We start from the raw sequence: 13,971 nt of genomic DNA, 5'->3' as shown, positions 1-13,971 counted from the left end.
ATCTAATAAAATCCCAACAGAACTGAAGTAATCACTCTTACCAAACATATACTTATTCTGAACTATTCATCTCATTGTAATGATATGGCAGTGGTCTGTTTAAGTGGAAAGCTATAAATTTTCCCTCAAGACTACTTTCTATTGGGAAATGATGTTTCAACAAAATCAGAATTTTCCACTTGCAGAGAAAAAAAATTGCTAGACATTTTGTTTTACTGTTGAACAACCAGAAAAAACTTCATTTTATTATGACTGACCAGAGTGCAGTTTTAAAAAGCTCTTACACTTAGTCAATAGTTATAAAAATATGTTATTTGATTATCCTGTTGCAATTAAATTAGTTTTTCAGAAATGTGTTGATATCTAAGAGAAAAAAAATCAAATAGTTAAAAAGCACCCCACAGAGGTCTGCATCTAGGTCACAGCATCCTATTATCAGCGCAAAGACAGTCAATAGACACATTGAAGGAGCAGAGTCAATATGCTCCTTCATTCAATGATAAGAGATCACCAGCCATAGCAGTCTGCACATTATATTTTCATCTCTATCCAGATTAACAAATATCAATAAGATCAAGGTGTATCAACACTGAGAGTTGTCTGGTCAGCTTGCAAAAGACAGGAAAATACGAGAATGTTCAATAAAAAATTAGACTGCCTATGTCAACTAGCAAGGTTTTAAGCAAATGCTATGCAAGTTCAAGGCTTTCTGAAACTACTTCAGAAGCAATGAAGTATGGAAATATCCTTCAGCCAAAGATCGCACCAGTATTTTTACATCAGTGTTTTACTTTACTAATTTCTGTAGAACTTTTCAATAAGTTGGGTTTTAGTTGCTATGAGCAAAGTTTGAGGAACTATGATGACCTTTCTAGAATGAGAATGACCAGAAGAAATTGAATGATTCATCCAAAGCTTACACTGACAAATCTACAAATAGAATCTGAACTTGTCATTCAATGATTTTTGGCATTGTTTTATAATATTTAACTCTTCCTACAGCCTCATTTTCTCAAACATTTGAATGAAAAAAATCATAAAAAGAGTCAGGGAGAATGAGAATCCACCATGCAAGATTCTACTTAACTTTTTACATCTCCTTAGATTATGCATTAGAAGCAGCCTTTGAAGAGTTGCTGTGAAGTGGCCCTCTGATTATTTCTGGATGGCTCAGTATGCCTTATGACCTGTAGAAGTACAGAAAAAATTATTGACTTAAAGACCGGATCCAAAGAAGATAGAGAACGTGTGTACAAACAGCAAAGCTGGGCAAGTAACTTACTTGCAAGTAAGTGAAATACTACAAATTGCAATATATAGATATCTCCTACGTAGGTCAACGTAGGTCTGGTCTGAGGTGAGTTCAGATTATTTTAGCCTATGATAGGGTAAACAGAAACAGCAGGAGGAGATAATTGTGTAAAAGAGATGGTCTTTATGTTAGATAATAAGCATAACAACAGCACAAATAGGAATCTGGATTGCAGCAACCGCCCTATAAGATCTATTTGAAAACTGCATGGCTGCCGGGCAGAGAGATTAAGACTCTATAGTCAGTCACACAGGAGAGAAAGGAATACAGAACAGATATTTTCCTTGTTGCTTCTTATTTGGTGATAGGATTTTAAGTTTACCACGTGAACCTGCATTTTCCAGTTACTGAAGGCTCTGAAGAAGCAATGGTGCTTGATGGTGAACCATAAACAGATCAGTTATTACAAATCTCTTTCATGAGTCTGTGTCACAAATTTTGTTAAAAGATATTTTCTCTTGGTTTAAACAATTAATTGTTTAATTTTAGGGCCTCTGTCCTCAATGCAAATTGAAGAGTGATCCTTAGAAGCCCATGGCTCAATTCTTTTAGAGCTCTTTCCCATTGCAAACATTTTAAAGGGAAAATAATTTAATCCAGTGATGAATGGATTTAAAATGCAAAAACATAAGGATTATATTTATTTAAAATCATCTGGCCAAATAAATGGGATTAATAATCAACACCTGTTCAAGAATTAAGTACTGACAGGGATTTCAGGTGTTCACTAGTAGACAGCACTAATGCACCTAAAGCTAAAAGCACATACCCAAAATTAAACAAGTCAGCAGTGGAATGGTAAAAATATATTTATTTTACATATGGATTTTACATTTTTATCAACATTATTGCTGTAAGATTAGTGCAAGCCTACAGTTTATAAGAAAGGCAAAACAGATGCACAGTCTTTAAAGACAAAAATTAGATACTTTAATAGTCCATGAATTTAAAAAATATTTTTATTGCAGACCCACCAAAAAGGGGGAGGGGGGATGAGATAAAAATTAAAATTTTATCATATTCTGATGGATATTATAGATATTGTATGACAATTTCACTTAGGATAGGTAAGGATAGAGATTATAGCTACACTTCTGTTTAGACAAATCTTGAAAAGTGCCAAAGATCCTTTAGGACTATACACATTAAAAAGTCAGGATTATTTAGGAAAGCATAAGCTACATGTCTCACCAAGTATCAGCATGCAGACGGGAGAGTTTAAATGAAAGCTGAGTCTCAGTGTAAGAGGCTGGCTATTGTCTGAGGCTGTCTGCTTGATTTCCATACTAGTGGTGTAAAGAGGTATCTTTACATGCTGCCAGTGTCTGTATGTAGTACAAGGTGTATCGGCATCCCTGAGAGTCTTACATTACTTCTTTCTTGTTTCCCATTCCCAATGTGTCCATTGTGGCTTGCTTGAAAAATTATCTTCTTCTATTCCTTAAATTGCCTAATGTTCCTTATGGGGAAAAAATAACAAAAAGGATACCTACCTGTATTTTATACAGATTAATATTTTCTTTGCACAGATCAAGTACTCAAGCAGATTTAGACAGTCTACAGGGAAAGCTTGCTGGCTGTGGTCTGTACTGTAGCAGTGATGTGAACACCATGAAACTTACTGAACCGTTAGTCTAATAGGAATTGTGTCTTTTTGGTTTTTACCATTTATGAATTTCTTCCCTTGAGAGCTGGGAGTAACAAAAAAAAACCAGAGTTAATAAAACAGACTGTCAGTGTTCATCTTACGTACACTTCTTTATTCCTATCTTCAGGGCGTAGGATATCCTGAATGCCAAAGCATGGCAGCTGCCAGGGAAAGCAATATTTTAGGTTTTTAAGCCTATTTCTTAGACACTTCAAATGAAAGCTAGAACCACTAGATTGTGTGAGAAGCAGGTAAAGCCAATTCAGCTGCAGAACTGGTTAGAAATTTTCCAGGAAACAACCTCTTGTCTGAAAACGTTGACATTAAGGTCTGCAAAGTTTAGGCAGAAATATGCCCCAGGCCCACCAGCAAAGGCTGAAGAACTTGACACACATAGTGAAGAACACCTAAGTTCAAAACCTTACATGTCTTAATGCAGGCAAGTGCCGAAATATGCAAGACTAGATTCATTCATGTCCTGATGGAAACACCATCATTCATTTTCCTCTGCTGATGTAATTTCTTTTTGTGTAGCTATCTACTCACAGGGACAAATCCATTTTAGAGTCCAACATTATCTGCGGAGGGAAGAAAAAGCAGCTCTGACACACTATTGAAATCATATTGAGTTTGGATTAGGAAGATATATATGTAAATAATAGCGAGTTTAATGTGGCAAGACAATTGAGACCTTCTAGAAAGAGAACGTAACTATTTCTGTAAGAATACTCTAAGATTCAGTTTTTAGATATTGCATAACATACTCCGTGGTAAATTAATTTCAGTAACATATTTTTATAGTAGCCTGTTAGTGTACGAACCAAGAGATCATTTTAAATTTACTGTCACATTATTTCCATAATACTTTTAGTTCTGTTTTTCTCTATGAGCTGATAATCACAATGTTGTGTAGGAGTAAGCGTACAAGAAAAATATTATTTTAGATGTTTCCATTTGATGTTTTTAAAATGTTATGTCTGATTTTTTTAAAACCATTAAACTAATTCTTTAGCACCAGAATAAATAGCACTTGAAGACTAAATTGCTAAAATCCACTGCAGTTTGTTGAACAGTAACTTAGGCCTTACTGTCAGTTCTTCGAATTTTCCATGTAAAACCAACTTAATGCCTGTTAAAGGAAAATAGAGCATTATACATCAGAAGGAAATGGCCTCTGGGAAAATATTATTCATACTATTACTAGGACTATTAATACTATAGTCCTACTATTACTCAGTCCATTAAACATGAAGAAAATATATTTCATCTTTCCATTTTCCTGTCATACCAATCAGAAATTAAGCATATGGTATTCTATTTTGTCTCAGAAAGGTCATTTTATTTTAAAGTTGTTTTTTCTCAGACATTTGAAAATATTTTTGAGCAACAAATCATTTCAGAGGAAAAAATAAAAAAATAAAAAAGAATATTCCTTTCATAAATCACAAAATTCTGTTGAAATTTTAGCTTATATTCCAGTTGTTTGTTTCCTGCAGTACTGGAAAATGTAATAGCTTGGGTGAGGAACTGTATAAGCTGAAATTAAAATTACAGCTCATAATGGACAGAAATAAAATGGAGCTGCAGAAGGGATACAAAAGCTCAGAGGATATTTTTGCAGTCTTTCTGTAGGACCTAATCTAATCTCTAAGGAACACGTAGAGGTTTACACATTCACATCTGGTTGGTATGTACAACATTAGATGGCTCTGAAATGGGAATCCCTTTCAATGAAAAGCCATGATGTTTTAATATCAAGTGAATGTATTTAAGTGGAGTAGATTTCTAGAAAAGTTCTACTTTGTGAGGAAGAAAATTGTTCTTTTTCTATTCTAAGCTAGCTCCTTAAAAACTCTGATGTCAGCAGCACATCAAAGTCACAGGTTCCTGCCAGCCTCAGTGTCCAAGAGGCAGAGATTTAGGCACTAAGGCTCCCGATTCCTGGTCCCCCTCCCACCCCCACATGTAAGTGGGTATTGAGCCTACTCCTCGGTCCCTCTACACTCCTCCAGAGACTGGCTGCTCGGCTGCTCCTCCATCTCTGTCCTTTTGATCTTCTACTTGTCTCACTTATTCTGCAAAGCTAACAGCTGAAAGTGAAAAATATTTTGCATATAGTCTGCAATTCTCAATCAGAAAATCATTGTGATTTGAGAGGAAAAAAAGATGGAGTCCTTTGAGAGGCATCTATTAAATAACCAGTTTCTTTTACAATTCTTTGATAGAGGATGATTTTCAGTAGACATTCTTCTGGGTTGGTAAAAGCAGAAATTACAAACAAAAGCTAATACTATACTTAGAGAAACTCAAGGGAAAGACATATAGAAAGCCTGTTAGGGAAAATAAACACTCTGGAGAAAAAATACAAGGCTAGCCAATAAGAGAGGGGAATTTTTACATATACTGTGAAAAAAAAATAAAAAGGAATTTTTGCAAAGATGGTTGGCAGAAGCCTTGTAAGAATGAGCCCAAAGAGAGGTAAGAAGAAAGTACTACAAGCGATGTATCCAACACAATATTCCCCGAGCATGACAGCACGTTCAGCTAGGCTTGGATCATGGCCATGGAGGGGAATCTTCCATATGAGATCTGCTCTGCAAGAAGATACAAAATACAAAAGGAAAGAACTACCAGTTTGATAGCTGGCTCCTGTCATTGAAATGACCTGTTACAGGTTTGGTTTGGATTCAATGATGGATAAAGATAGTTAATTTGATATGAAAAGAAAATGTGAGAGCACATATATTTCTGAACTGTATTGGAAAAGAAAGATGATATATTCCTACTGTGTGGAGTAATGAAGTACTCTCCTACATTTCAGTCATTGCCAGGAAAGTAAGGTGATATCTGCTCTGGATAGCTCAAGTTCAGGTAACTTGTACTTGAGGCCCAGAGAGTTGTCTGAAGAAATATCTAACTCACTGTTAATTATTAATTACCTTAAAGCACTTGGCAGTTCCAAAGGCTGGAAATCCTCTAAAGTTATAGCAATATTAATAAGGGCCAGTGGGGTGATTCAGAGTTACCACAGGCTATATCTTATTTTACATCCATTCTCAGAAAGTTGATAGGAAAATTGACAGGATTTTTTATTTTGTCTAGGACTGCTCAACAAGAATTTTATTAATGCTCATGAGCAGGATTTTAAAGAGCAGAGATATCATCAAAGAAAATTGCTTTCATTCTTTGATGAGATTACAAAATTTTCAATAAAGGTGACTAATAAAGATAGTCTAGAAGTGACATAAGATTTTGTATGGTTTGTGAACTACTGTGGCATTCTGGTTAAAAGAGTACAATCTCAATAAGACATAAATGAATTAACAACTGGCAGAGAGAGAAAAGGTCAGTGGTAAATCAACATTATATGAGGGCTTCCTTGTAGGTTCTTCAGGGATTGACTATGTAATGAGTTGAATTCAACATCTGCATTAATGACATTGAGAAAAATAGGAAACCACAGACAATAAAGTACACAGGTAAGAAGGAATGCTTAGATGATAAATGAAGAAGAGAAAATGACAACCATGTTATATGATCTGGTTACTTTTTTATGGTCAACAGGGTTGTTCTTACAAAATGTTCTTTAAAAAAGATTGATGCAAAATAGTAAGAAAAAAAATATAAGCCTACCTGGCTCCAGGTGGCAGGCTAGGATTCTGTTTTGGTCAGCATGTGGTGTATGTATATGAAAAACTGTTATGTAGAGATTGCATCAAGACCTTTTTAAATGAGAAGTAAAGCATGATTTATTAACAGAGAGAACAATTTTTCGACTGAATCAAAAATACCAATGCAAGTACTATCTTTGCATGATTTCAAATCAAGACCAAATGCCTTTAGAAAAGATTTACTTTAGTTAAATGGGTGTTAATGCAGTTTGATATAGTTGAAATGCAATTGTCTGATATACAGGAGGTCAGACTAGATGATCTAATGGCTTTTGCAGTAACTCAAATGGGAAAAATAAAATAAACCCAAACCCATATGACTTAGAGGTGATCTTGATCAAGTCCACAATATCTATGTAAAAAATATCTTAAAGGGTAGCATACAGTTAACTATAACATAAACACACATTGAGAGTGGAGTCAATGTTTTCATTGACTATGCAAATGAAAAACCAAGGCACAGCACTAAGCAATGACATGATATCTTGCTTAGTTACTAGCACACCTGTTGTCAGGGTTTAGCTTTTTAGTATTGTAATAGGCTCTTTAAAACCGTGCCAGGCACAGTTCAAGAGCTATTGTGTGACCAACACTGTTTCCAGTAGGGCAGTATGACTGCAGCCACAATCTTTCCATAGAAAAGTGGTTAGGTGAGTAAAAATGAGCCATGTGCTGTGACTTGGCCTCAGGGCCAAAGAACGCCAGGTTTTTTTATTGCTATAGCCTAGCCCTGTTTTTAATTTTGTCTGAGACTCAGAGTTGAATGGGAAAAGGTGATTGTTCACCAAAGGTCCCATTAATCGCAGTCTCCAACGTCCATCACTGAGGTAATATCTCTTCCAGATGATCACATCAAACAATTTACATCTTTTAGGTAACTGACAAAGTTTAGTCAAATCAGAGCTGCTACTCTGGCCTTTTGGAGGTGTTCTCAGGAAAGACAGTAAATCATGAGCACTGCTAATCTCCCAGAAACTATTTTCATAGATCAACACATATTGATTTTACTTACCCACTTTATATACATTTACCTGTATTTTCTTATATCATCCTGGATGAGGAAAAACTCAGGCTACAGAAATGCCCTACAGAAATTTGTCCTCAGGTCTTTCCAGGAGGCACCCCTGGAGATCTTTTCCATAGAAATACTGTTGAAGTGTCAGGGAGGAGTTTACAAAACAACCCTGAAATTCATCTCCCTCCTCACTTTTATCCAACAATGCTGAGTTTAGATTAGAGATGGATTTGAAGCTCTTCTCTGTCTGGGTGTAATCTCAGCCCAAAGAACGCCCCTCCTCTGTCACCGTGATCTAACAATCAGTGGAATGAAATTTTGGCCCCATCTGTTGGAGCTGCACACCTGCATATATGATACGTATCCTGCTCATTAACTTGTCTAGGAGTGCACAAAGCTCAGTAGTGTCTTGTAGGGTAAAGCTGGGAAAGGGAAAGTCTTGGCAAAATCTTCAGGGCAATATTTCCCTAGAAAACTGTGTACCACAGGTCTCCCTCATGCCTACCTGAGTGCACTCATCATTGGGTTAAAAAAGTGAAGACTCTTTTCTACATCATTTCACATTTAGTTACAGTTTTCTGGTTTTTTATAGAGCTCTTTTCAGTTTAGTTGGACTGGTTTGCATAACAAAAGAGAACATAAAATTAATTTCTACTTCATAATGGTTAGCTGCCAATCCAGAATGATAATGAACAAATCAAAAACATGTTACTTAGACATTTTAGGATGAGTTCATTTTCCTTATATCTATGAAGTAAATTGAGTGGAGGAGATAATAAAAATTTAAACAATCTTAGAAACTCAAATAACTTTTTGGAATAGGATGAATTGTTTAAAAATTAAGTGTTAAAGATGGAGTTGCAGGAGGATGTAATACCTTATCAAGAGTATGTTAAAAATAAAACACTTGAGTATCTGTTGAAAAAAAAAAAAATTCTTGATTAACAACCAGTAGCAGATGGAAACATTTATTCACTCAAGATATTACACATTCATTTGTGGAGACACAGATGCTACTCAGTCTGATGGGTTGTACATTAGCCCTAAATTAATTAAAATAGATTTAAACATTACTTTTTTTGCTCCTGTTTAAAAATTTGTCAAGTTTAAAATCATGAACCTAGTTCACTGAGTGCAAAAGGTAACTGAAAAACATTGCCATTCTGCACTATCCTTCTTTTTGGATAGCAGAGGCAAACCTTTATGTAAATTATTAGTCACACAGCAGTTCTTATACAAGTAAACTTTGCAATAATATTGTACTATTTGTCTAGACTTATATATTAATAAAGATTAAATTTATTTAAAAATTAAATAGTCACCTTCTTAGTTTATATGCTTTAATCACCACTTTTTACTGGTGGAGAGTTATGCACAGATTTCTACTGAATTTAATAATTTTTCAAAGGTATTAATGCAATGCCACAATATTTAGTTTTTATGCACAGAAGAACATTTAAATCAGGATAGGAGTGGATGTCTATTGGTCTTCATAATACATGAGAATTTTACTAAAAATATAAGATGTTGTCAGTTTTTCACTTGCATTTAAAAATGAAAGTAAAATCCTAACATTTTTAGTGTATGGAGAAAAGTAAGGGGCAGGACTGGGAAACCTCAGAGATTTGAAAATATAAGAATATAATCTGTTTATATAGAACCTGTTCTATAAGAATACAATCGTGTTTATTTTAGTCACAGGGGATGGTTTATAATTTTTTGAAAGCATTAATTCACATATGGTGTTCAAAATATGAATAATTAAAGTTGGATGAAATTTCTCCTTTAAATTGAGTTTAATTTGTAATATTCATTAAAAGATATATGGACCCTTAAAATAAAAATTCTGAATATTCCTGTTTACTTACACTTACTTCTTGTAAAATTTCTATAAATACTTTGAAAAAAAATCAGATTTCTCATATACTTCCTGCTCATTCAACTTAACATTACTTTTACTTTGTTAGTATTTCTAGATCAAAAAATTTATTTTCCTTAAGTAGTCAGAGAAGCACCAGCTACTAATACAAACTACTTAGAGTCTTAATTTTCTGTAAGATTGGAAAAATCATGCTGAAAATCAGCCACATTTTCCTTTCTCATTTAAAGCGTTTGCCATGAAGGGAGGTGATCAAACTGACACAAACTAGAGACGTCTGACGTGGAAAATCTGTGACCACAGATCAATAAAAAAGACAGGTATTTTAACTTGTTCTTCCTGAGCAGCAAAGGGGGTGGCAGTCATCAACTGCCCGTAAGCAATTATGAAGATTTGTAAGGCTGATCACTAGTTCTTTTGCATTATGAGGGAGGGAAGGACAGCTCTGCTCTCTTCTTTGGCCAAGAACCTGTGGTCCCAGTTAATCAATGTCTAGGCCTACATCAACAACACCTCAACACAAAGCAAACCACTGAACAAAAATTAATTTACATATGACCTATGTTTCATACTCTTCCATCTATTTAACCTCATAAGATATTATTAGTATACGAAATAATAATTTCCAGACTAATGAGGGGCATTGATGAAGGGCAGTGATTGTCCTTATAAGGATGATTTGATTGCTGCTTTGTTTTCTTCAGGCGAAACAAGAGCTCTGAGTATCTCATATTCCACTGGCACAACCTCAGTTAACTGAAACACATTATAGAATTGTGAGTCATTATGTTTAACTTCATGCTGAAAATAGATGGAGCATTTTGAATTGTATGTATAGAACAATTTTCCCCATACATACCAGGAATATAGGAAATCCATATAATTCATTATTTCAGACAATTCTTTTTTATTATATAGATCCATACTTTTTGCTTGTTAAGATAAAGTATATGCTGCTTTTGGAATATCACACAGTGAAAGGAGAAGAAAGCCTTTAAAGATAAATACATCATTAAAATTAAACCAAACAGAAATCCCTTTGGTTGTATACCTAAACTATGCAATTATGCCATTAGTTTGTTGTGATGGTTATTTCTTGGAATACTGTAATACAGATACTGTGGATATAATATTACAGGATCTAGAGACATTTAGTAATATGTTTTTTAATCAATACGCCTAAGAAAAAAAATCAAGTCAACGAGAGTAATGTTTTAAGTTTTACCATCAAGGAGGGCTAATGTACTCGCAACACAGGAAAATGCAGTATGATTTCACTATATGGGGGACACTTTTTCACTGGGAGAAAAGACAGATTTAATCACCCTATAACTGGACAGTTACATTTTGCTTCACTTGGCTTAACAGATGAGGGCAAGAAAAGTTATGCCCTCACAGCGCTCAAGAAATGAAGAACAATTTGAGGATACTGAAGAGGCACCCATGCCTGTTCACATAAGCTACTTCTGACCCTTGAAGCAGAAGGAAATTTGGTAAATAAGTATCCAAGCTAGCTCCACACAAGCTAGCTTGCATCCAGAAGCAACACAGCCATGTGCACACAGCCAGGTGTAACCTATGGGCACAGCCCACCACTGCTCACAGCTGCTTGCTTTACACATTGGTGTAACGTGCCACTGAGCTTAGCAATGGGGGTCAGAGTTTGTGGAGGACTCCACTCAGTAAGCAGCTGTGAATGGTGGCAACACAAGCTTTAGTTCCAGAAAGATATCAAATGGGCAACCTGGCTTGCAGAGGAAGGCTTAACTTTTTGGGAGCACTGAATGAAAACTATGATAGAATACTGTGTTCTCTATGAATAAGCTGAAGATAATTGTCTTCATAATATAAAAGGCATTGTTGACTTAAGAACAAATAAGCAAAATAATCAGGAGTAAAATTAGGTTAAAAATTAGAATAATATTTCTGACCATCAGAGCAGTAGGAATCGGAAACTGTCTCTCTGCAGTGATGGGTAACTGTAGCAGCTTCCCTCTTCTATCTTTTATTGTACTGTATGGATGAGCCTGCTCTGATGGAGGCCGCTTCCCAAAGGCTCTGGCATTTACTATTGTTAAGACAGAATGTCTGGCAAATGGGAAAAAGAATTAATCTGATTTTTTTTCTTCTATGTGAAACTAGTTACAAATAAGATACACTTATTTCTGCTGTTTCTTTTCCAGGTATGTGTAACCTTCCAAAACCTGTCTGTCAAAAAAGAAAAGGAGAAAACTCCCCAGCCAGGCTCCAGACTCAGCTGAGTGGCAATGTGGGACAGTGGGTGCAACAACAGTTTGTAAGTAAACTTCTTGGGCTAAATCACAGAGATGCAGTGTGGACATGATGTAATACATTGTTCCAGTATTATAGAATCACTTCAGTGCTCCTCTACACAAACGCCCCTCAAAACTTCCCAGCCATTACTGTTTCACACTGAAACCAGAAAACAACTAGACTATGTAACAAAACCACAACTACCTTTAAAATATGCGTGCAAATACCCTATGCAATCTTAAGTGCATTGTATCTTCTATCAGGGACAGCATGAAACATCCAAAGCAGCTAACAGTTTAAGAAAATTATTGGCGTAGGAAACACGACATGAAAAGAGCAACTGAATACATTAGCTGCAATATTTTCTCACTTAGGTTCTTTGTACTATTATTTCTAAAAATGTTTAGAAAAATACCTACACTTAGATTGAGGTGGCCGTCAGACTAACACCCTACCAGGTCTGTTTGAACCAAAACTTCCTTGACTGCATGGACATGGAATATTGTTTTATTTTCACTAACTACTTTAGTCCATCGTGCTGTGAAAATAACAAACAGAATAAAATAGATTTAGTACCAAAATGGAAAAAGCCCAAGAAAATCACAGGAGCAAGCTTTGTAGTAAAAATCCATTCTAGTAAATTTTGGACTGTCTATTGATATCTTAAATCATGAGACAATGTTGGCCACAAATTACTATTTTGAGATATATATAAAACTACTGTAAATTACTGTACTTTAACGGCAGTTCAGTAGGAACAGAAAAGATGCAGCTTAGACAGGCTTCAGAGATTATCTTCTCTGAGCTGGTAGCTCCCAAACCTGTTTTTATAAAAGGAGAAGCTATGTCATGCAGTAAAAATGGAGTGTGATTTCAGACTGCAGGCATATTGTCCTTCGCTGGAGAAGGAGAAGGAAACAGAAGCTCCCTCAGAAAACAATTGGGCCAGTGGGATTTAGGTACTTCAGTCCTAATGATCATTCTGTTGAGCATATTTGTAAATAAATAGAAGTTTAATTTTGTGCTTCAATGCATTCCTGGATAAGCACCATTTTACTTTACACAGACTCACTGCTACCGTAGTATAAATTTTAGACTGCTGTTGTGAAGGGTTGTACTTGTCATAAGCACTCCACTTATTAGTGAGTGTGTGCAGAATTGGGAAGTTCCAAAGCTATATAAACATTTACAGAAGAATGTCTTTATCTCAAAAAAACATGTAGCTGATTGGTTTTACATGCAGAATAGACTGATTTTAATCACATCTGGATATATCTGGAAAATCAAGAATTAAAAATACATCTGCTGAGAATCAATTTTCTGAATTTCTTGGCAGTAATTCACTGTTAAAATATTTTCTTTACATGGAATTTACTAATGTTACTTTTTACAGCTTACCATTTCACTGACAGTTTTTTCCAGACAGGCTTCCTGCTAGCAGAAGAGGAGGGCTAGGTAAATGCTAACTGCAGAATATTCATTGACTATTTTATTGTGACTGTGTTCAGCAAATGACAGGATTAATGCAGAAACTTTGAATCACTTTCATTTTAGAGAAGCCTAAGAAACTCACTAATAACTAATTATTAACTCACAACTTTGAGTTTCTCACACATGCACACTATCATATAAAATATCCACACACACACACAATTTTTCTTTCTTATATTTTATTCAGAGAATAAAAAAAGCAATTCCCCATTTGCTTCCACCTTCTGACTTGAGAGGTGATTTCCACTATGCTGTTGGTTTTGGTTGCCTGTGATATGCTTTTCCAGGTTAAAGTCATTTTGAAGAGACATTGATTTAATAATTAAATATCACCATTTTTACTATGTTATGATAAAGGAAACCTGACTTTAAAAGACATGTCAGTGTTTTTGGATGGAGATAAATGTCTTTTGCTGGATTCAGACTGAAGATTGAAGTATTGCAAATATACAAATAATAAAATATAATTATTGGAACATAGAACCCATATTTATGTCTTTTCCATTGGATATTTGAACTATTTTACAATAAGCAAGATAAGCCTCTTCTTTCTTCAGTATTTTGTAAGCAGACACGTTCTGAGCACACACACTTACTATATACTTGCATTTCATAACTGAGGTGTTCACCCATGTACCTTTTAAACATGTTAATCTATAAAATTGATGTATAGACATATAT

This window comes from Phalacrocorax carbo, chromosome 1 (assembly GCF_963921805.1).
Source record: "Phalacrocorax carbo chromosome 1, bPhaCar2.1, whole genome shotgun sequence".
NCBI lineage: Eukaryota > Metazoa > Chordata > Aves > Suliformes > Phalacrocoracidae > Phalacrocorax > Phalacrocorax carbo.
Note: the sequence above shows the minus strand (reverse complement) of the source record.